This window comes from Ambystoma mexicanum, chromosome 9, assembly GCF_040938575.1.
Source record: "Ambystoma mexicanum isolate Mex_15411 chromosome 9, UKY_AmexF1_1, whole genome shotgun sequence".
In the NCBI taxonomy this organism is placed as follows: domain Eukaryota; kingdom Metazoa; phylum Chordata; class Amphibia; order Caudata; family Ambystomatidae; genus Ambystoma; species Ambystoma mexicanum.
In genome coordinates this window covers 953,853,657-953,878,557 of record NC_090931.1, presented here as the reverse complement: position 1 = coordinate 953,878,557, position 24,901 = coordinate 953,853,657, and the positions used below count along the sequence as shown (strand labels likewise).

At 44.7% G+C, this 24,901-nt stretch overlaps 1 protein-coding gene across 9 annotated transcripts in view; it reads right to left on the bottom strand.

The window, feature by feature from the left end:
• WIPF1 (WAS/WASL interacting protein family member 1) overlaps positions 1-24,901 on the bottom strand; it is a 906,211-nt gene that overhangs the window by 446,495 nt on the left and 434,815 nt on the right. For 7 of the 9 annotated variants that reach the window (XM_069616147.1, XM_069616152.1, XM_069616150.1 and 4 more), the window contains one exon: positions 1,910-1,970. The gene's annotated coding sequence lies outside the window, so the exon portion shown is untranslated. Of the gene's footprint in view, positions 1-1,244; positions 1,316-1,909; positions 1,971-24,901 lie in introns of all 9 variants that reach the window. The other 2 variants (XM_069616149.1, XM_069616153.1) reach the window with 1 other exon arrangement.

Here is a 24,901-nt window from a genome sequence, read left to right as displayed (position 1 = left end):
CCTTAACATAATGCTTCAGAAAAAATGAGGTTGTACTTAGACTTTTGCATAAATTAACTTTGGGTCTCACCCTAAGTTACCAAGGTGATCCAGATATGGACCCCTTGCTCACTGTTCTTAGAGAGGCACATCTTCACCTCATTGATGATGCCCAACAAGGCTGAAACACGTGTATGGGGTTGCTGTTGGTACTCTTGTTCAGAGGAGAATTGCCTAGCATTTCGGTGCTAGACTGCCCCTGAGCAGGACCAAGACTGATATGCAGCGAAGTTTCTTCTCTGTGAAAGGGACAGTGAACTAAAGACTTGGTAGAGTCTCCCCAAGGGGTTATCCACCCAAGAACAAGTGATTGGGCTGTGTTCGTGCTGATAGAGAGATTCCCAGACCCCCCTTTGTTTTGTACTTAAACTAGATCAATATTTGAAAGCTTTGAGAAATCAAAGGAAAGATCACAATAACTCTTCAACAACTGAAGATTAAACGCAACATGAGTTTTAAGTAAGAATGAAAACAGTGTTCTTTACTAAAATGAACTGACCAAAGAGGAAATGGGGGAACAATCAGGTGAAGTGACCTATACTGTTACAAACTTCTCATTTGGGAACTTGGTTTCACTAAATATTCCTTGTTTTCAATTTATGTAAAGATTTGAACGACAAAAATGCAAAACAATAGGAGTTTTCTTGTTTAAAAAATTACAAAGGACTCTTGACCACAATACGTGTTGTCTGTGTTATAAGTTGCGCATAAGCACTGTTGCATAGCATGCTATTGAGACTAAATCACTTCGAAGCTGCAGTATGCAAGAAGAATTTGACCAAATTAATCACGCACATTACTGAAATGTATTGAATCTTTTCGAAGTGTTCAATATCCTGTTTGGGTAACCTTTGAAAGGTCACAGTAGGTCACAATAAGTCACAGTAGGGCATAGTAGGTCACCATGTACATTACCATAAAGTAGTTGTATTTGTTTCCTCTGCCATTTATATAAAACTGATGCAAGACACCAGCCACTTATTGGGTTTCTTACATCATCCATGTTGTTGCAACCCAGATTTAGAACCCATTATCCAACAGGTCATTCTCCATCATCGATTTAGTGACTGACTCAACAGGTCCTTTACATATCCAAAACGTGGTTGGTATTGCACCCAGGGAAACAAATGTCATGAATTTAGGCACTGAGGAAAGACTAAGGGAGCGTATGATTGGTACAGACCCATCAATCAATAGTGCCTCACCTTTGGCATGGGCGAGAACTAGGCAATGTAGCTGTCTGTTTTTGACTGTAGATCAAATATTCAGGCTGCGACTGCAGGTAAAGACAGGTTTTATTACTTTTCAATGGGGTGGAAACTCCTCAGGCCAAGAGTAGTCATTACAACATATTTGTTTCAAAACAATTCAAAAGAATACACTTACAAAGATACATTCTGCAGGAATTCACACAAAAGAGTCAGCTGGTGCAAACATGCTCGGACATACCTGTTGCCCTTTATACACAAAACACTCAATAACTGATTTGCATTTATTGCTGGTAGGATTTTGGATACAACCCAAGGTGATTTTCACGGGCTTGAACAGAATGCATTGCTTTGGTATTTGCTATCTGCTGAAACACCTCAACTCTTAAAACAAACTGTGTAGCCCTTGCCCGATAGGGTCTAGGTTTCACTTAACATATGCAACTTAAAATGTAAAACCTAATTCTGCAATAAATGCTTAGACAGTCATGAAATCAGACACTATAAAATGCCCTAAATGTCCCATTTCCTGGCTAGCCTTCCACTCAATAGATTTCTCTACCCCATCATGTCATTGAACTTTTTTTTTAAAATACTTTGAATGTAAATACATGTTCCAGCACTTCAGTGGTAGTAAAATTCAAAGGAAAAACAAATCTGACCTTTATCAGGAGTAGACTTCAATATTTACAGCACCGACAACAGTTATCTATGGCTTAATTTCTGAAAAAGAAACAATATGGTTTAGATTAATGGACAGTCAAGGTCATTGTAGGTGTTATCTTACCGCACAGTCTTGTGCAACAGATCCATGTCTAACACATATTTCAATTAAAGCTAATTTACCACTCAAAAGCACCAAATTGATCTTGTGCACTCTTTTTTGCAGACGTCTGTACATTTTGCAATAGCTAATTTCCATTTTCAAAAACACTATCTAAGGAAATATAAAGTATCCAATGAGCAGGATTATGTCATGCATATGGAACGGTGGCGTAAGCCACTTTTTATCTATTGGATTTACTATGGTGATAAATACAAAAAAATCCAAAAACAAAATTACTTCTTTTCTAAACAGTGCAGAGTAATGTATATGAAATCATAAAGGTACACAACAAATGAATGGCTGTAGTGTGCCACATGAAAATACTGAACTTATATTATTATACAATATTGTAAAAAAATTGCGGGAGCCCGTCTACTTAGAACAAACACAGTTCAAATAACCTGTTCTATGGGAGGTTTCCAACTCACTTTAGCTCATTGTACCTTTCACAGAGGGGAACTATCCATTTGCAAATCAGTCTGGGGCAATTCAGCACCGAACCGCTAGGCAATTGTCCTCTGAACCAGAGTATCAACAGCAACCCCAGACATGTGTTTTGCCCTTGTTGGGCCTCCTCAGTAAGGTGAAGCTGTCCCTGTCCAAGCACAGTGAAAGAAATTCCATAGACTAGGGTAGTTGACCCATGTTCATTCTCAATAGAAACAGGGTATTTGACCGGTTTTTGTCCTCCGTAGAAGGGCTCCCACACTCTTATGACAAACATTACTTACCCAGTAATTGTCTTCCTGCGAATTTGTATCTACTTAGAATGACATACTTTGCATAGGCAAAGATCTAGGGGTTGCTACATCTTGTTTTTGTTTTCGAATTTGAAAAAAGGGCGTCAACAGGGGTGTCCCTGTGCCACTATCCCCATTATGTGTGCAGGTACCACACATCAACATCTGATCGTTTGGTTTCTGGTATGATTGGTATGTATACTGCATGAGTATATATATTGTGTGCCAAGCCTTTGCTCCCAAATGGAGAGTATGGGTGGGTGCATTTCATTGTAAACAGATGCAAGCCACAGAAAGAGGATCACCTGGTAATGTATTTAGAGGAGAACCAGGGTTTGTGATATTAACATTAGTTTTAGGATTTTGTATAGCGACAAAATGTTCTTAGCTTGAGAGAGCCTATAGTTCACTTATTCTCCTCATTGATGTGACTGCAATAAGGAAAGCAACTTCATGCGTTAATTCTTTTAAGCATGCTTTATTCTTTAGCTTGAAACCTGGAACCATTATTTTGCGGAGCACTGTATTTAGATCCCACCCCAGAGGTGGATGTGCCACTTGCGAGGAAATACGCTTTACTCCATGATCGTTTTACCTACAGGTACTTTCCTCCACAATATTTTGTGTTGTAATGATATGTACGCTGCCAATGCTGCTAAATGCACTTTTAATGAAATGTAGACAAACTCTGAATCAAGTAAGTGAAGCAGGTGTGTAACAATATCTGTTGTTGTGCAAGAAATGATTTGTGTGAGTACACCAGACAACTAAGCATTTCAGGTTGTTATAACAACAACAGGCAGCAGGTGGATGTTAATTTTATAGGAGGATACACCAATATGTTCAACAGGTGTGATTACCATGGCTGCATCGCCCACATTGATGCAATGAGAATGAATGTTAGGTGTTCCTAGTGAAGTTTGTGGATCACCTTGCGCAGCAGTGGAGCGGCAGGAAAAGCATACACAAATATTCTGGACCTGCTCATTCATAGTGCATTGCATGTGGACCCGTGTTCCGAGTACCTGGAAGTGAGGCGCTGGTATTTTGCAGTTTCTGCTATTGCGAACAGGTCTACTGTTGGCTGCTCCCATGTCTTCAAAATCTGTTGAGTACCTTGGTGTGTAGTCCCACTCATGTTCCTTTTCTAGGTCTATGCTTAAGCTCGTGTGACGAATGTGAATATGTCGTCCCTTCTTCCTTAGGGCGAGACTTTTCCCATGTGGTCAGGACGTGGCGTCCACAGTACAATAATCCCCCTGGGGTGCTGCATCGAGGGAGGATTATTCTCAGGGAATGGGGCATTCATCCACCTTGATAACCCCCAGCACCTTCTCCAATACATAGTCTCCCCTCCCCCGTTGTACCGAGAACTAATATACTCTGTTGTAAGGTTTACCATCTTAATACCCTTGACAAACATCAAATATACAAAGACTTTAAGCATCCCGCTTCAGGGGGAAAGGTAGTACTGGGGCGAGGAAGAACACTTCAAAGCAATGAAGTGAGATGTCTAGTTTATTCTGAGATGTCAATTTCCAAAATGGTGGCAGCTGGCCGGCGCAAGAGTGTAAAAGAAACTCCGCTCTCAAACAGCAAAGAGAGAGAAGCCTGAGCAAGGCAAGCCTCCCAAGAATGAGCAACGAGAGAACAGGCTCTGAGAGGGCACAGCGGGTTGCCTGCACAAAGTGGGCAGAGTGAAGCCGAATGGGAAGCCATGGAGTGAAGTAGAGGAAAGGCCAACGAATGTCAAAGCTCGAAGGACTAAGTGCGTTGGTGCAGGTAATTACCTTGAGGCTACTGCGGTGAACCACTTGCAGCGCAGGACGTGCAGCCGGGAGAGGAAAAGTGCTGCCCGAAGCGCTGCAGAATCTGCCTTGTTCCAAAAAGCTGTTGGAGCCTCAGCGAGCAACACAGTGACTGGGGAAACACTGGTACTGTTCAAGAAGGAGAGAGCAGGTACGTTGATTTACCAGAAGTATTTCGAGGTCTGGGGAAGCTTAAGAGAGGGCCTGAGACCCAAAAACAAAATCAAAGACAGTTACCCACTTTGCAGGAGAGTAAACCAAGGGGGAGTAACACCCAAAAGAGAATTGGAAATGTTTGTCTATTTTGAAACACGGTATTTTCAATGAATCAATGTTTCCAAGTCATTGAAAATAGCTTTGTTTCAAAATAGACAAACATTTCCAATTCAAGGTTCTCCCTTTTGGAATTGCCTCAGCATCTTTTGTATTTACAAAAGTACTTGCCGCACATCTGCGATGCAAGGGCATTCCAGAGAACCTTTATCTGTATGACTGGCTGGTAACAGGGGAGAGCGCAGAAAAGTGCCTCCTAAAACGCACATCCCTTGTATGCATCTTTGATATGCAAGGTTGACATGTCATCTTCCCTGTTTAGCAGTGGGATGACCATCCAAGGGTAGTCATTCTGAATGTTTGTGATTTGACATATTTGTTTGATGGTCATAGGTCCAATTGCCACTTTGTCTTGTCTTTTGTTTTGGGAACTGGGAAGCACAGAGAGTAAACACCTTTGTTTTCCTGTGTTTTAGGTACTTGTTTGATTGCTCTATCCAAGAGGAGTGTTTCTTCTTGGAGCAAAACCAGATGTTTGCGTGGCATTCTTTAGTTTTTTGGTGGAAGATTCTGTGGTTTGAATAACAGCTCCATGCAGTAACCATCCCTGACTGCTTGTCCAATGTAATCCCATCCCATGCGTGGGCATAGGCGGTCATTTGCTCCCCTAACTACCAAGTGGAGTCATTGTTTTGCAGCCTCGACTGACCTTGTAGGGCCCTGGCCTCGACTGCATGATCTGGTGCAGCTCTATGAATGCTTAGCTGGGGAATCACATATCACCAGACGGGTAGGTGTAGCAGCTTCATTGACCTGAATTGTAACTGAAGGGACGGCCTTGAAAAGAACTCTAATTGGCAGGGGATCATCTATGTTGATAGATTCTGCCTGTAATTTTCCCCAGGATTTTAAACATCTGCTCTTTCTTTGCCTTCTCTAGTGCCTGATCTACAGCCTTACCAAAAAGGCAATAGTCTTCTACTGTTTTTTTCAGAAGGCTTTGCTGCGTCTCAGGTTTAAAACCTGTCCCTCGCAACCATGCAAGTCTTTATTACTGTGTCGCATGCGACTAATCGGTCGGCTGTTTTGCCTGAGTCGAGTGAACTTTTAGTTGCAGGATTTGCCAACTGCTTACTTTTTTTTTTAAATCACCTTTGCCATTGTAGTTTTTAGTACCAGTGGGACTTCTTTAATGAATCTGTCACCATCGTCCAACTTGGCTTGGTGGGGACATACTCCCATGTATGCCAGAGAGCCACTAGTGGTTTGCGGACTCTCGGAAGGCCCAATACCTTCCCCAGGACAAACGCAGGACTCGGTCAATGGCAAATTCTAACTGTGGTTTATTACAACAAAAACCAACAGGGATCAGCACCGGAACAGGAAATATCCCAGCACATCTCGCTCTTCCACAACTCGCAGGCCGGTTTTGTACCCTAATTACGTCAGAGTGATGTCACAGCCTGAGTCCTTCTCTAAAAAAATTCGGACCACTGGATTGGGTATTGAGTCATTTACCACCTAGAGTGGAAACTATACGTGTTATTCTACTGGCCCTTGCATGTCAGGTGGCTGGCCTGGTCCATCCCCAAGTTGCTATCTATAACAATGTTGCAGTGTGGGGGTTTTACCATTGGTTCCTGTCCATTGCTACCCACCCCTAGGATACTGAACTGTGGTTGGCTAGAGCGGATGCTCCCAGGCCTGGTATCTGCAAAGATTCTCAGATCTTGGTTTACCGATTCAAGATAAGAATGACTATGTGGTCTGCATTGTAACATGTGTGTACCAGCTTAGTCTATGAGAGTGCTCTTTTGCTCGGTACAAAACCTGTCTCATATTGTAGCATATTTGTTGCAGTCTTCTGTCTGGTAGCCTGAGACCGCCTCTTTTTCCCACCGCTGGTCACTGTCCATTGTCTGCTTCGGCCGGGTCACGTGTCCAGAGACCACGAATTTGAGCTGTGCAGCTCTGAATTATGAGGATTCTATTCGTATTTACTACAGCTGGTGCCTTTGTTGTTTAGAGATTGGAATGTTATCCGTATCTTGTGGCCTTGGCAGCGGGTCCTGTCCCACACGTCTTGTTCTCTGTCCAGCCCGATTCCAGCTGAGCTCGGCTCTTGCTGAGAGGCCTGTGGGCCACTGTAATTTTCCTGAACCATGGTAATGCGGTTTCTACAGTGTCCATGCTATACTACATTCTCCATAGGTTAGTCACACTTCGTTCTGTCAGGTCCCAAGGGTGCTCCTGCAGTTCCATAGGGTTATTTGCATGTAAGCATCTGCAAGCTGTGCTCAGGATCTCTTGCTTCTTGCGGTTTCTGCGTTGCTGTATTGGCTAGTGTCAAAATAATAAAAGCAATGACAGTATGTATATATATATATATATCTGTTCTCGAACTATAGAACTTTACGCTCGTGTTCTTCATATGTTCGAGTGCATGTTTATGTCCCGATGAGCGGATGGCACGTGTGCTTCATGTCGAACGCTACTATGTCATGGTGTCCCTAACAACGTCACTAAAATGGTTTCTTGGCGCTTTAATCGAGACTGTCAATGTAGGTGTCTTTGATCATGCCCTGCGGCTTTTCATCCACACAGGAATATATCTGGACATCTCTGGGTCTGTATGGCTGGCTGAGGGGCTACCTCTCGACATACTTGTCTACCATGGGTCCATTGGGAATCTTTCCAAAATAGAATGGGTGATCGCAGTGTTTCCTGGCTTTCTTTCGCGTCATGAATTTCGTGGAAGGGGGAGGGGTAGCATTCCCCATCCCTCTTCAGGCTCTATTATACCTTGCTAAGAAAGCAGTGGCATCTGCGATTCTCATCTTACATGCAGCAGATGTGTCTAACTTGCAACCTAGTGTGCCTGTTGTTGTACTTTCTTTCTCCGATGGAATCTCCCCAGCACTACTTGGCAGGTGCTTTACATAGATGGGGGATGGCTGCAAATAAACACCTCATGTTCCCTCTGAGTAATGCTCCCTGGTAGCACTCTGGAAACCAATTCTCGGTTGTTCAGCCTTGAAATCTGCTGCAGTAGTGGAAGCCTCGCCCTAAGAATTTTCTGGCAGAATGGCATATGCTTCCAGAGTGATGTTTGACGTTCTTTCAATTTCCTTGCTTTGAAAATCCGACACGTTCAACACCGAGACTCATTGTGATCCCTTGGAAGGCAACTACTGCACACATGGTGTGTTCTTCCAATATATATTTGTGCTAAAGGATGGGCAAAACATAAAAGGGGAATTCTCCATGCAAGACAAAACAATCGAGCAACCTGTTACATTTTAAGGTATGCAGATTTAGAGGCATTCTCTTATAACAAAGCATAAAATAAGCAGTGTTGCATCGCTATTTGCGATATAATAAAGCTGGTTGGCTGTATATTTTAATAATAATAATAATAATAATTTAACAATCATGTCGCAGTTCCTGCAATATGATTTCCACAACAAAAAAAGATTGTGCCTTTATTCTGCCTGCCTCTGTGCACAGAGTCCACTGCAGGTGAGGCAGAAGCACCTGGGCTGGGCTCAAAACATTGTATCAATGTTATGAGCCCAGCCCGGATGCGGTGTCATCCCGATGTGAGAGGAGAATCTCTGCCCCACTCTCACACTCTGGCTTCAACTTTGTAGAGGTAAGGAGGCCGAGGGAGTCACTGAGTGCTAGGGAGGTTTGGGTGGGGGAGCTGGGCCCTTCTGATTTGGAATGTTGGGTGCTGGGTGTAAGTGGCTGATAATATTTCTGCCGCCCGTTGGCCGGGAGAAATATTATTCTCAGCCACTTGCTAACACCAGCACCCGCCATAATAACGCAGCCTGCTGATAGCAGAAGACCTTTTGCCCGAACGGGTGGGAGACATATTATAATTAGTCACTTACACCCAGCACCCGCCGTAATAACGCAGTGTGCTGCTCGTAGAAGAGGCCTTCTATGAGCAGCAGGCTGCTTTATTATTTTGTTTAGACTGGGTAACACTCAGTGTCGTCGCCAGGAATCAAATTTAGGAGGGGCACAGAGGGGGCCAAAGAAAAAAGTAGGGGGGGCACAGACAAAAGTAGGGGGCCGCCTATGAATGTGTGACGTCACAAGCACTCCTGTAGATGGGCTTTTGTGCACACCAGAACTACCCACACCCCACTGCACCTCCCCTCCCCATCAGAATGCAGACACAAAACTATTCAGTGACTATTGGCCATCATAAGCAGTTTTGTGGCTACAGTCTGATGGGAGGGGCTGCAAGCTGCTCGATCACTACTAGCTTTGAGACAAAAGGAGTATTGCCATGTGATAGGCAGACATTGGCCTCAGTGAGTGTCACAAATAACACCACGAACAGGGAACATGGTCACTGCTCACCTTAGGAAGGGGGGCACAAGAGGGGGCACAGAATTTCAGAGGGGGGTGGGGCACTACCCCCCTAGCGATGCCATTGGTAACAATGCATACACTAGTGATTTTCACAGGTCATTAAATAAGTGTCATATATCGCCCTTGGAAAGTATGGAGCAGATGGGCGATATGGAAGAAGGACTAGACTCCGAGTAACTGCAAGGTGCGGTCTAGTCTTTCTGTTGTACTGCCTACAAGTACCGGAAAATGGAGAACACCTGTGTGTTGCAACTTTCTTGCTGCCGACGTGAGCACACCTCGCTTGTGCTCTGCCTCCAGTGGTTACTCTGTGTTTCCTGTGCCTTCCTTACCTGTTAGTCTGCCCGTGTCTTTCCGTTACCGCTGTTCGCGGTTTCCTACTCCCGTATGTTCCGCTTTCCTGTCTGTTATCTGCTTCCGCTGCTTTACGCGCTCTGCGCTGCCTTCTAATACTCACACCTGCTTCAGCGTCTTATCTGCCATCGGACGCCTTTTTGCTGGGAACTCTTCGTTGTCCAAGTTCTTTGGAGTACTGTGCTGTTTGTGCTGTTCCGCACTGGACCGTTATACCTATTCACAAAGAACACTTACCAGTGCATGCTGGTTATTGAAGTACGGACACACACCAACAACTTCCTGCCAGCTACAGCTACACAATCTTCCAGGGTTTTTCGGCAAGGCTTTTCCCTGGTTTGGGGTGGGCTCCCCGGAGTTCCCCGCTGCCGGGTTAATTGCTTATAGGCAAGGTGGCCTCCGGGGGAGCTCGCTCCTATTTCGTCAAACGGAAGAATAAGATCTTCAAGACAACGACAAAGACAGCCTGGAGGGAAAAGCCGGAAAGCTCATCAGACGAATCCGTAAAGACCCACACAGAATCATCAGGTGAGGAGTGGGCTAGTGGGAAGGAAAGTGTGAGCGACAAACCTACAGATTCTGAGAGATTGCAACGCCTAGAAAAGATGGCTAGTCTTGAACAGTATCAGGAGATGGTTAACGCCATACAAGCTCTGAGGGTTGAAGTACAAACCCTAAAAAACTGATAATGCCGCATTGAGGCAACAGAGAGATGATTACAGAGGAGAACTACCTCCTTTATCCCTACCTTGCGGTAAATATGAGGGAAACCCCAGGAAATTGAAGGAGTTTCTGGATGCCTGCACAATACACTATACTTTTCGGCCCAAGACATACGAGTTGGATCGAACAAAAGTGGGTTTTCTAATTTCGAACTTAGCTGGTAATGCCCAAGCCTGGGCCACCCCACTAGTGACAAACTCAGACCCAGCGTTAAATAACTATGGTGCCTTTGTAACACGTTTCAAAGAAAGATTCGAGAGGCCTGAAGTCTTATTCTCCACCTTTGAAAACCTATTAGACATACGTCAAGGAAACTCAGACATACAGACATATGTTACCTGTTTTCAGAAGGTGGCAAGTGAAGCAGGTTGGCCAGAAACGGCACAGCAGGCAATTTTCCGTCGGGGTCTGCATGAAGACATAAAGGACGAACTGGCCAGAGTAGCCAGACCTGCTTCATTTCAGGAACTCGTGTCATTGGTATTACAGAAAGAATTCCGCATGTCGGAAAGGAAAGCTGAGAAGAGGAAGCCCCGGTCTTTAGTACCTTTCACTAGCCTACCCTCAGTACCTGAAAGGGTTCAACACGAAGAACCAATGCAGATAGGAACTGCGAGAGGACCACTTACAGCCAACGAACGGAAGAGACGCAAGGATCTTGGACTTTGCATGTATTGTGGGTCCAACACACATTTGTTGCGAAATTGCCCAGAAGTCCCTCCCAGAAAGCAGGGAAAAGAAAGACCCCAACCTTGAACAGGGATAAGGAAGGGGAGACATCTATGCATCCCTGTGCTAATGCTCAGCCAGCTTTGATCAGCAATAACGCACTGATGGTGGTTAAGATTACGTTAGACTGGCACTCTACTAAACCTATTGAATGTTTAGCTATGCTGGACTGTGGAGCTGCTGGTAACTTCGTAGATGATAAGTGGGCTAATGAACACCACCTGCCTCGACGTCCTAAGATCAAACTGATTCCAGTAGAAGGCGTGGATGGCACACCTTTGACTTCCGGACCCATTTGTCAGGAAACACAGGAATTACGGGTCAGAGTGTCAAATCATTCTGAGTACCTATCTTTCGATCTCATTCGAGCAGCTCATTTTCCAGTCATATTAGGCATACCATGGCTCAGAAAACACAACCCGGCAATCGACTGGCAACTTAACACAGTAGAGTTCAGATCCACGTATTGTGCTCAACAGTGTTTGACTAATGAACCCGCTTTGTCCTGTGTGCTTCCAACAATACAAGATACCGTCCTCAGTGTCAATGCAATTCCCATCCAGTACCTGGAATATGAGGACGTGTTCTTAGACACCCAGCCGAGGAATCTTCCTCCTCATCGAAAAGAAGACTGCAAGATCGAACTAATTCCGGAGGCTGAAGTACCCTTTGGAAGGATGTTCCCTTTATCTTTACCTGAAAAGGAGGCATTGAGGGAATACCTGTCAATCAACCTACAAAATGGCCTCATACGGGAATCCTCATCGTCAGCAGGGGCATCTCTTTTTTTATCTCTAAAAAAGGAACCACAGAACTAAGACCCTGCATAGATTACCGGGGATTGAACAGTCTGACTATACGAGACAGGTATCCTATGCCCTTAATGAAAGACATTATTGAGGCAGTCCAAGGAGCACATCTCTTTACCAAATTAGATCTTCGAGGAGCTTATCACCTACTTCCTATTCGTGAAGGGGACGAATGGAAGACAGCTTTCAGGACTCCCCTGGGACACTACGAGTACAGGGTTATGCCCTTTGGTTTGGTAAATGCACCGTCCCAGTTTCAACGCTTCATGGACAAGATATTTGCAGACATGTTGTATTCCTCTGTTGTGGTTTATTTGGACGACATTCTCATATTCTCAAACACTCTGACCGAACATCGTCAACACGTCAAAGAAGTTCTCCACAGATTAAGACACAATAGTCTATTGGCCAAACCTGAAAAATGTGTTTTTGAAGTTACTACAGTACCCTACTTAGGATTCATCCTCTCCGAAGATCGGGTACAGATGGATCCAGCCAAAACTCAAGCTATAACACAGTGGTCCACACCCAATTCATTTAAGGATATACAAAGGTTTTTGGGACTTGCAAACTTTTATCGCAAGTTTATACCAAACTTTTCAGACATCATCCTTCCTATTACTAATCTCCTTAAAAAGGGAGTCAAGTTTCTCTGGGACCAGAAGACGGATCTGGCATTTCAAAGGCTTAAGGAAGCATTTGTGACAGCACCTATCCTGAGACAACCGGACCAATCCTTACCATTTATTGTGGAGACCGATGCTTCAGGAGGAGCGATAGGAGCTGCTTTGTTACAAAAGAAAGAAGACGGGTTGGAACATCCTATAGCTTATTATTCCAGAACCCTTAGTCCCAGTGAACGAAATTACTCAGTGCTGGAAAGAGAACTTCTGGCCATAAGACAGGCCTGCGAGGAGTGGAGACACTTATTACAAGGAGCAGTTTGTCCTTTCCAAGTTCGTACAGATCACCAGAATTTAAAGGTGTTACAGAAAATGGAATGCCGAAATTCCAGACATGCCAGATGGGCCTATTTTTTTTCTCAATTTGATTTTGTAATCACCTATTTACCAGGAAAGGATAACTCATTAGCAGATGCCCTTTCCCGCAGTCAAGGGAGTGACTGTGGAGGATATCAAGGTCCAGAAATTCTTCTAGCAGGGAAAAAGTTCATCAATGTGGTTAACACGTTCCTTCAACAAGTACAAGAAGCCCAAGAGAATAACAGAAAGATAGACTATGGAATGACCCAAAAAAGGAAATCTGGCGTTTATGAAAAATGCTTTATTCTTACCCACTCAGGATCTACAAGAACAGGCCATGGCTTGGTGTCACGACATCCCATCAGCAGGACACAAGGGTCGACTTGCCACCATGGAATTGGTGTCTAGACAGTTTTGGTGGCCTACCATGAAAAAAGACATCAAAGAATATGTGGCAACTTGTCCCATATGTGCTCAGAATAAATATGCTTATTGTAAGCCATTAGGCTTACTTCAACAGGACGTTCTACCAGATGGGCCGTGGCAACACATTTCCACAGACTTTATTGTAGACCTTCCATTTTCCAATGGACTTACGGCCATAATGGTCACTGTGGATTCATTCAGTAAACTAGCGCATTTTTCACCATTGAAAGGTCTACCGACAGCAAGTATCACTGCGGAGGTGTTTCTGAAAGACGTGGTTAGGTTACATGGTCTTCCGCAATCCATAGTCTCGGATAGAGGCTCACAATTCACTTCGAAGTTTTGGACTGCCTTGTGCAAGACCCTGGGTATAAAAAGATCACTGTCATCAGGATTCCACCCTGAGAGCAATGGGCAGACTGAACGTCTTAATGGAACATTGGAACAATACATTAGGTGCTTTTGTAATCAGGAGCAAAATGATTGGTTTCATCTACTTCCCATGGCAGAATTCTCTTATAATAATACAAGACATTCATCGACAGGCACGAGTCCTTTTTTCTGTACCTACGGTGTTCATCCCAGACACATTCCTCTGTTTGGTCCAGTGTCTACTAACATTCCCTCTGTGGACCATCTTTTGGACACCCTTCAGTCTCTTCACAAAAGCACCAAGTCTAATCTTGAAACCTCCCGTATAGAGAACAAGAAGTGGGCTGATCTTAAGCGAAGACCCAATCCACAATGGGACATTGGTACCAAGGTATGGTTATCTACCAAGTTTTTGCCCAGATGGGTACATCAAGGAAAGTTTTCTCCCCGTTTTATCGGACCTTTCAAGATTACTGCCAAGATCAATCCAGTTGCCTTTCGATTGGCTCTTCCTGCAAAACTCCAAAGGATACATCCAGTGTTTCACACCTCTTTACTAAAGGAATATGTGGAAGATCCTCGAAAAAGAAGGAAGAGAGGAACCGGTAACCTACCCATTGAAACATAGAAGGAGTATGAAGTATCCAGATTATTGGATTCAAGATACAAGAAAGGCACCTTACAGTATCTAGTATTATGGAAAGGATACCCAAGATCAGAAAGTTCATGGGAACCGGTCAGTCACATCTCTGTAGCCCGACTCATCGGAAGGTTTCATCGACTACACCCGGGTAAACCGGGAGGAGGACCGCTGAGAAGGGGTCATACGGTCATATATCGCCCTTGGAAAGTATGGAGCAGATGGGCGATATGGAAGAAGGACTAGACTCCGAGTAACTGCAAGGTGCGGTCTAGTCTTTCTGTTGTACTGCCTACAAGTACCGGAAAATGGAGAACACCTGTGCGTTGCAACTTTCTTGCTGCCGACGTGAGCACACCTCGCTTGTGCTCTGCCTCCAGTGGTTACTCTGTGTTTCCTGTGCCTTCCTTACCTGTTAGTCTGCCCGTGCCTTTCCGTTACCGCTGTTCGAGGTTTCCTACTCCCGTATGTTCCGCTTTCCTGTCTGTTATCTGCTTCCGCTGCTTTACGCGCTCTGCGCTGCCTTCTAATACTCACACCTGCTTCAGCGTCTTATCTGCCATCGGACGCCTTTTTGCTGGGAACTCTTCGTTGTCCAAGTTCTTTGGAGTACTGTGCTGTTTGTGCTGTTCCGCACTGGACCGTTATACCTATTCACAAAGAACACTTACCAGTGCATGCTGGTTATTGAAGTACGGACACACACCAACAACTTCCTGCCAGCTACAGCTACACAATCTTCCAGGGTTTTTCGGCAAGGCTTTTCCCTGGTTTGGGGTGGGCTCCCCGGAGTTCCCCGCTGCCGGGTTAATTGCTTATAGGCAAGGTGGCCTCCGGGGGAGCTCGCTCCTATTTCGTCAAACAGAAGAATAAGATCTTCAAAACAATGACAAAGACAGCCTGGAGGGAAAAGCCGGAAAGCTCATCAGACGAATCCGTAAAGACCCACACAGAATCATCAGGTGAGGAGTGGGCTAGTGGGAAGGAAAGTGTGAGCGACAAACCTACAGATTCTGAGAATAAGAGCACATTAAGGACGCCAGGTTGCAGGACCAGATATGGAACTGTGGAGGTAACTACCCAAGTGCTAGGTATGAGTAGGCATTAATTTCCTCTTAGCAGCGAGACTAGACATGGCTAACTGCTCTCACCAAAGACATTTTTTAAGATACCTTTGGAGAGAACAGAGTTCCAGTCTGCACGATTTCTAGGCATGGGAATAGGGGGTTTTCTGGTTATATGTCCTTTTAATTACTATTACGAGTTTGGCAGAAATCCTATCACTCCTAATTAAACATGACATTTCTGCATTAACCTCCCTCTAATTTGAGCAAACAAATGATATTGGTCTCCATGTTATTCTCTCACTATATTTTATTATTTTATTCCGCCTTCAATGACCCATTACGTTACTGCATTCCTTTTGCCAGACAAGCATCATACCCTTTGAATACCTTTAAGACACTATTCCAATGCTTGCCAAACCTCCTTTGTCTCCATGGCTGCATTCTATTTAATGTCCTGTCTCTTAATGCCTCCAAACCATTTAATGCCTTCTTGCCTTTTCAAGTTCATCCTTTTTGAGAATTCATGCCTTCTCTGACCACTTACGCACCCCATATCTGGTAACGTGCCAGTTATACCTTATGCCCGCCACACCTAATAAAATAAAAATTGCATGCACACACTAAGTCTTTAATTGACGCCTTGTTAATAATATGAAGGACGCAACACTGTGCTGCAACACTGACTGCATGACCCAGCCACACATCCTTGAACTGAAAAATGCTTTTAGAGCTTTATTTGTTTGGCCACATTCATGCAGCGAACCTTTACATTTTACAGATATTGCACTGATGTTATACTTCAGAGTCACACAGAAATCATTTCTGCATTCTTGCTAATTCTATATCTTGTGGTACAACTAATTCTGGTGACATTCAATATTAGTACAAAATTGCTAATCAAATTAGTTCATCTGCTAAATCAAAAACATTTTAATTAGCAAAATCTGCTAATCAATTTTTGAAAACTAATGTACACCTTGTATAATGCCACGTGGAAATATTCAAACTCATAACCATCCCACTCTCCCTACTGTGAGCCTTTTAGCGTGGTGCTGTAGAGGTCCAACAACGCATCATTTCAGTTTTGCCTCTTGACTCGATGCTGGCGGGAATAACTTTTCTAGGGCCTTAAAATATTTAGACAAAACTCGGCTGTGGCAAGCTCAATTAAATAGTACTATGCGTTTTTGCGTCCAACCTAATGGTGGAAGAAAAAAACACAATCTGAGGATGTCGACTTATGAAGGATCATCGGTGCCTGTAAACGTAGGATAGGTATAGTTTGACAGGAAACCCCCTTTCGACGTCCCTTTCCGAATTAAAAATCAAACTAGAGGTAACACTCTGCACCAGTGACTAGATGGTGGCCTCTGCAAAGCATGTGAACCTAAGCAGATTTACAAAACTCAGAAAATATATATTTAGATATACATCATATTATATTGTACAACCTTGCAGGTACATACCCTGGGATACTGAATATATTACATTCATTTTTTCCACTCAAATTATTCCAAGTCTGTCCAAATTAATAACTTGCTGGGAGCCAACAAAATGATGTCAGAAATTCTCTTGTTTATTTGGCATCTGAATTAAATGCTGCTTCATAAAAAAGCAACTCCGCCAATTTTGGATGGGAAACACAAAAAGCTGACTTGTTTCACGCAATTACCTTGCATGCTATTAGTTTGCAAAGGCTTAATATAAATTCAAACGATAATATGCAACATTCCAGTACGAGCACCCCCGAGAACACCCGAGACAGTACAATTTTAGTTTCCATTTTTAGCACGGTCTAGCATCAAATCCTCTGCCGCAGGCTATTTTCAATATATCTCCTATTACCGCATAGATGTATCTGTCTATTAAGATCAGGAAAATCATTTAAAAAAATTAAGTGATAGTGAATGTGAGTGAAAATTACAATACTAAAGCATAAGTGCAGGTTTTTAAAAATGTTTTAAAAAGATAACAAACCTTGGAGAACATTTGGTTCATAAGAGTACTGGTTTATCTAGGGAACTGCAGGAGACAAATCTCGGGTGACCAGAACCAGTCAGAGTACATTCTCCTTGTGGAGCATGCATAGCACAATGGACCACTGAATTGGAAATGAATTTAAGGACTTGATTGCAAAATACATTCACCAATTGTAATTCCACAGAAGTAATTTACACAATAACCGGAAAGTGTGAGAAATGCATTTGCGTCTCGAATAGAAAGCTTACTTCCCCTTTGGTTGCATAGTTTGTGGCATGGAACCATGATATAAACAGTATGCGACAAATTGTCTCTGTAGGATTTGGTGTCAGTAATAGTGGAGAAAAACTGAAGCTTCCCTTCTTCAAAAGCTCTATTTTTGGGCTAAACGAGGAAGTTGACTGGCAGGGCATCGGACACTCTTGCCCTCAAGTATATAGACCAAACGGAATGTCAGCATGAGAAAAGCTTAGACCAATTCCCCATGTAGTCCACATCACTTTGCTTTCTAGCAGAAACCGGTTAAAAAACTCAAATACAAAGAAAGTAAAGTACGTAAGCATATTTTACACCAAACCACCACCATTGTCAAGTGCAGCTCTCTGTTAATTATAATGGGCATTTCCCAGGGTGGCAAAGGTATTTTACCTAATGCATGAGAATCCCATTTCCTCCATCTATTGCACCAAGTCACATGTTTACAATCTATAAATGATGCAACTATCGGTGCACAACATTTCAAATTGTATGCTACTAGTCAGGCTCTAAAGTCACTTGTCATATTAATTGCATGGAGATAATTCAGCAAGAATACCACATTGTGAGCAAATATTGAATGCATTTGCATACACTCTGCCTAAAGTAACATTTAGTTCCATCCCATCAATACCAACTGATACATTCAGTCCCAAGTCATCCTTCCAGGCAAAGGACCTGTGTGATTTGGGTAACTGAACATAGAGCACCACATCTCCTGCATCACAGATGCTGCATGCCTAAATAACTCACATTGACGTGTTCTGCAGTGAGAAATAGTTTCATGTCAACTTATGTGTTGGCAGGTAAGTAATACAAAAGAAATGCCTGTGTATGTATTCATGATTGAATGCAATGGGTTGTCTGAGCGGCTGTGCGTGTGTCTGTGTGGACATGCATGCATGCGCATCCCTCTGTGCACATGTTTGTATCCGATATTGGAGTATGTATGTGTGTGCGGGTTGGCGGACAATACCCTAAGGACAGGCTCCAAATGGACAGTATGAGCTGCAATAATTAACCAGATCTCGTCTCTGATTGAAAAGAAAAGGTGTCTTGTCCATCCAAATAAAGTTGTAACCTCTTAAATGAATTAAAACCCCATTGGCCATAGTTGGCTCAATTCCAGTTTTCCTGGATCGCTGAAATTCTCTGCCTTTCTTTTTTATCAGAAAATCATGACCCTTTTGAACAGACATGGCAGCATATGAACTGTCTTTCAGATGATTTTACTCTCCCCTGTATTGAATAAAGATACTGGGGACGTCGCCAGCATCCGAAGCAGTAGGATGAGAATCCCCTTGGCACTAGTCTGCAGTAAACTAATCAATCTTTAATCCTGATACAAACTTTAATTTAGCAGGCGATATACTGTGCAGAAGGCAAAGTAGAATAAATGAGACAAAATTGGCTGAATGTTAATTTCTAAGAACTGAATTGTGCATTTAAAAATACCACCCTAATATGGAACCCATTGGTGAGCATCAGTGGTGAAACACACTGGAGACCGCAGATTCCTAGCCCCAGACAAGATCAGAAGCTCTCCAGCAAGAGGCAGATAAGTGAAATAATTAACACACTGGACCTCTATGCACACCAGGCTTGAGTGTATACATGGCACTGTTGCCTCGGGTGGAGGCAGGAAGCCGGTGCTCTGTGTTTAACCTTATGCCTCCTACTCTCTATGGGTTGGCTCTCAGGTGACTGGCTTGGACGTGAGGTGGAGCGGGTATAGCGGGGCTTCCATGAGGACATGGAAGCATTTGGCCAAATATGGGCTGGAGAAGGGAACAGCTGCCTGAGGGGGACAGAGCCAGACTCTTAAGTAATGCTCTCCCTCTTTTTGCAGGAACTGGAGAATGGGCCCGGCAACTGTGGCTCGTTCACTTGGGGCATGGATGCTTCAGGGTTTGCTGAGGGAATATGATTTGCAAGCTATAGGACAAGTCTGCCATTCCCCTTGGATGGATTATTTATTTTAATCCCTAGTTTGAAAGATCATTTTTCATGTATACATGGTATTGGCCAATAATGTGGCTCGCACACTGGTAGTGGGGCATGGATATTAGGAAAATGTTCTTTCAGAGAATTCGCTGTGTGTTTTTGTATTGGCTGTATGAGAGCAGAGAACCCCCATCCGGGATTGGAGAAGGAATGCAGTGGTGTTAGGCGATCTGGCAATCCAAAACTCGCTAAAAGGGAAGATTGGGGAACTCTTTGAGAATATCAAGGATGGGGAACAGGCATATGGGGTCATCTAGGAGTCTAGAGCTGTAAATAAGTGGGGGTATATAGCAACGATACCCAGGGTAAGAAAAGCATTACTCTGAAATAATGAGGCACCCCATGAACTTTTGGAGGCTTAATCAATCTTACTTGCCCTGGTCTAATCAGAGGTGTTCCTGGAGGCCCAATCATCAGGTATCTTGTCACATGCAATGAGACAAGACATATGTATGGTCCTGCCTAAACCAGAAATGGACAAATCCTTTCCCAGAGCACAACAAAAGAGGTGATAGCTGAAAAACTTTGAATTAATCTTAACCTGCGGCATTGCTCTGGGCAACCCTCCAGACCCTCGTTCTTCACCTTCCCAGCCATTACAAAAGGGGAAATACCATATGCAAATCAGGATGGGTCCCACCCCAAAAGGGGCAGTCCACCCCGAACTGCTTGGCCACATCCCTTCTGCACAAGACCACAAGCATCCCCAGACATGTTTCTACTTTGCTGGGGCTCATCAGTGAGGTGTAGCTTGAGTGTTTAGTCTCAGCAGACATGGGATCCATGTCTGGTGTAAGGAACCAGAGGGCGTCCTTACTTCTTTCACACCAGTATCCTTCTCTCGGGTGGCCAGGGAAAGGCCATCGCTTTTGGATCCTGACCCTGAGGGTGGATATGCAAGGGAGCATCACCTGGTTGGAGGAGACTTGGGGCATGGGGAGAGGGCATCCTTAGGTGAGACATGCTATTCCACATTTCCCTTTCACCATGGACCCTCCATTCCTCAAGCCTTCATAGGCTTTGGTCAGCCTTTTTCCTATCATTCCACTAAAGTAACCCCCAAATTGCATCAATATGGTAGTGGGATGAAGAAGAAGACAACTAGACCAACAGATCCTCATTTTAATAAAAACAAACAAATATCAGCACCAACTAAGTACTGGCACAAGAAGGACAACAACAAGAGCAAAACAGGACTACCGCTTATCTTTATTATTATTAATTTTTAAAATTATTTTCAACAAGAGAAAACAGCACATATACAGATTATAATCACAGTAAAGTGAGTTAACAGCGAGAGCATAACACTTGACATTACAGTTGATGGTAAGTCCTTCGAAGGGGGAGGGGGGAAGGCGTGTTCTGTCGTGTGGCAGTGCAGGGCGTGACCAGGCTCTTCTCGGTTCCTGATTTTATACACGGCAAGGGGGTGCCTCCGGATGTTCCTACCACTTCCCCCATATCTTGAGGAACATCCGGAGGCACCCCCTTGCCGTGTAGATGCGTCTATATATGGAGGAGCCCCTGTCCATTTCATAGTACCATCGGTCGATACCTATTCTGTCCGCAGAGACCCAGGTTCTTGCCGTTAGTCTCTTTCCCAGCCCCAATGCCACACTTAGAAATGTCCTTTCGTATTTAGTGAGGTCCGTTTCTACTGCTATTCCCAGTAGGATGAGTTTGGGGTCGTGCGGGATTGGGACTCCCAGCACTCTGGAGAGGCGTGACAGGCACACTCTCCAAAATTCTTGCAATACCCCACATTCCCAGACCATATGGTAAAAGGTGCCCTCTGCCCTCTTGCAGCGGAGGCAGGTTGCATCGTTGTCTTCCCCCAATCTGGATGTTTGTGTTCTGGCGTAGTACGATCTATGCAGGATCCTGAGTTGTATCAGTCTGATTTTTGCATCCATTACGATCTCGCGTGGGGACATCATTGCCTCCACCCATTCTTCTGTTTCCAATGTCCCCAGGTCTTGCTCCAATTTCCCTCGGAGGTGTGTGAGTTCACCAGAGCCGACCGAAGGAGTTTATCACCTGGTAGAGCGTGGACGTGACCTTGGAGGAGATTCGGTGTGGAAGGGTGTTTGTTTCTAGGGGGGGAGCATGCGGGTATGTCGGTGAGGTCCTGGAATTGGGTGTTGATGGCGTGTGTGAGTTGGAGATATCTGAAGTGGTCCATAGGCCTTAGTCCATGTATTGCATTCAGTGTATCACATTCTCTCAGTTGGCCCTCGTGGATTATGTCCGCCAGTGTAGATATCCCTTTCCTCTCCCAGGTATCAAAGTGGCCCATTCGCAGGATTTCAGGAAGGTGTGCATTGTGGCATAGGGGCTGGATCAGGGTCGGTTTTGTTCTCCCAGCTAATGTGTCAGTGATATCCTGGGGACCCCCTTCAGGTTTTCTTTGTTGTCGTATAATATTTGTAGAGAGTTGGAAGGCCAGTGTCTATTGTTTCGATCTGAATGTGTGGGAGCGTTGGATCCCCATGTAGCCAGTCATTTGCCACACCTGTTTGTGCGGCCCAGTAGTATATGCGGATGTCGGGCAATCCTATGCCTCCCTCCCACACCGATCGACAAAGTGTTTTGAGGGCAATGCAGGGCTTGTTTCCCGCCCCATAACAACGTGCGTGGGGACTTGTCAATGTCACTGAATGTGGCAGCCGGGATTGGGAGTTGGGCGTTTAGTAGGACATATAGAAATCGCAGGAGCGCCAACATTTTAAATAGTGCGGCCCTACCCAACAGTGAGAGAGGGAGGGTTTGCCAGTGAGAAACGTCTTTTTCAAATTTATTCATTATTGGGCATAGGTTCGCTTCTTCTCCCCCTTGAACTGGGAAACATATCATTTTCTGTGCATTTACCCAGAGGCCCATGAAGTGTTGGTACTCCTCCAGGGTCTTGGTTACCGTCGGGCAGGAGGTTACTGGTTTGCTCAGGTAGATCAAGAGATTGTCCGCATATAGTGAGACGCGCTCCTCACCTCCCGTGGGCCAGGCGAACCCCGTCCATCTTTTGTCTGTGCATAGTCTGATTGCTAGGGGCTCGATGGCGAGAAGGAATAGTAGAGGCGAGAAGGGGCAGCCCTGTCTGGTCCCGCGACCCAGCAGGCATGTCCTCGATGATTTCCTGTTGACCCGCACAGATGCTACGGGGAGGGTGTATAGAATTTTTGTCCACGACATATAGTAGTGCCCAAATCTCATGTGTTGCATTATGTCCCATAGGGCCTCCCATCCTACCGAGTCAAAGGCCTTTTCAAAGTCAACCGCAAGGAGGCCGAGCGGTTCTGGGATCTCTGCCGCTCTATCTAAGGCCACCCGGACCCTGCAGAGATTCATTCTTGTGGATTTGTCAGGCATAAAGCCGCATTGGTCTGGGTAGACCAGAGATTCGATCACCCGAGCAGCCCGTTGGCCAGAACTCTAGCGAGGTTTATAGTTATTATTTTAAATTACATAATTTCGAATGCAAAAATGTCGAAAAAATGTTACCGAAAACAATTTCGAATGTCTTTTTTGTGTTATTTTTTGTTTGAAATGGGGGGGGTTCACCCCTAAATCCCCCCTAAACCCCTTTTTTTGTAACCCTTTTTTTTTTTACTCGCGAAACACAAAAAAAACATGTAATTTAAAAAATAATCAATTAGAAAAAAACATTTTAGTAAAATTTTTGACATTTTTGTCATTCTCATTTTTTTTTTCGCGATATTAACTGGATACCCTCTAGCGAGTATTTTGGCTTCCCCATTAATTAATGAAATTTGCCTGTACGAAGCACAGTGTTCTGGGGGTTTCCCTACTTTGGGGATGACCACGATAATTGTTTTCCTGAGGTCTGGGGGGAGATAGCCCTGCTCTCTGCTGCGGAGGAACATGCTATGCATGTGTTTCGTTGTGGTTTCACCTAATCGCTACCAGATTTCTACCGGGAAGCTGTTGGGGCCTGGGGTCTTCCCCAATTGTAGCTGTGATAGGGCTTCCCCGATTTTCTCTTCCGTAATTTCGACGTCTAGTTGTGATCTGGAGAGTTGGGGGATCTCAATCTGTTCAAAGAAGCGTGGAGCGCTTGGTATGGGGTCCTCTGCTGGTGGAGAGTATAGTTCGTAATAATCTGCGAAGGCCTCCGCAATCTCGGAATCGCCCATTAGAGTTTCCCCTTCTTGGGTTTGAATGGCTAGTACTTGACCCTTACTTTGTTCTTGTCATTATAGCCAGGCCAGGGTCTTGCCGGCCTTGTCCCCCCTTTCAGTTCAGGCCCTGGACAACGCCCGGTCCTTTACGATTGTCTGAGCTGTCGTTGGGACATCCTGTGCCTCTTGGGTTCCCTCTTCCAACAGTTGCTCCTCTCGTCGGGTTACTTGGGTCTCCGCTTCTATGATTGCCTCATTATGCTTTTTTCTGTGTGCAGATACCAAGGGAATCGCCTCCCCTCGCAGAACAGCTTTGTATGCTTCCCACTGCACGGTTGAACAGGCGACCTCCGCTACTTTTAGGTCGAAGTATTCTGACGTTTTGACCGTGAGACCTTTCATTATTTCCGGTATTCCCAGATAGTAGGCGCTTAAGACACCAGGTGGGGTCTTGCTTCTGGTGTTTCCCCTTGAGTTTGATCAGTAGGGGGGAGTGATCCGAGATCCCCCTCGCCAGGAATTCTGCAGCTGTTAGTCGATGGATCATGTTCCTTGGGGTGAAGATGTAGTCCGGTCTGGAGAGGGTTCTAGGCGCGTTGGAGTAGAACAAGTAGCCTTTCTCTGATGTGTGGATTGTCCGCCACGTGTCCAATATTCCCATTGCATCCGCAAAGGTTGACAGCTTGGTCTTGGTCTGGGTCTCTGCAGTCATGTTACCTCTGTGCGTTCTGTCCTTTTCCAATGTCCATGACCTCATTAAAGTCTCCTCCGATTGCCCATGCGTCCGCCTGTTCCATCAGCATAATGGGTTGGAGCTCGGTGAGGAGTTCCGCCGTAAGCTTGGGAGGTGCGTACACTGCGATGAGGCCCCAGGTATCTCCGCCCATCTCTCCGAGCACTACCACAAACCTGCCCTGAGGGTCTGATATCTATTGATCTTAAATGGGACCCGCTTGTGTAGGAGGATCATGACTCCTCTGGAGCCTCTAGAGAGCCCTGCCATGTATGTGTGTGGGTAGTTGGATTTCCTGAAGAAGCCGCTGGTAGTACCCATGAGGTGGGTTTAAGTGAAAAATGCAACGTCCGGGGAATGCCTGTTGATATATTGAAGCACCAATTTCCGTTTTATACTTGACCCCAGAC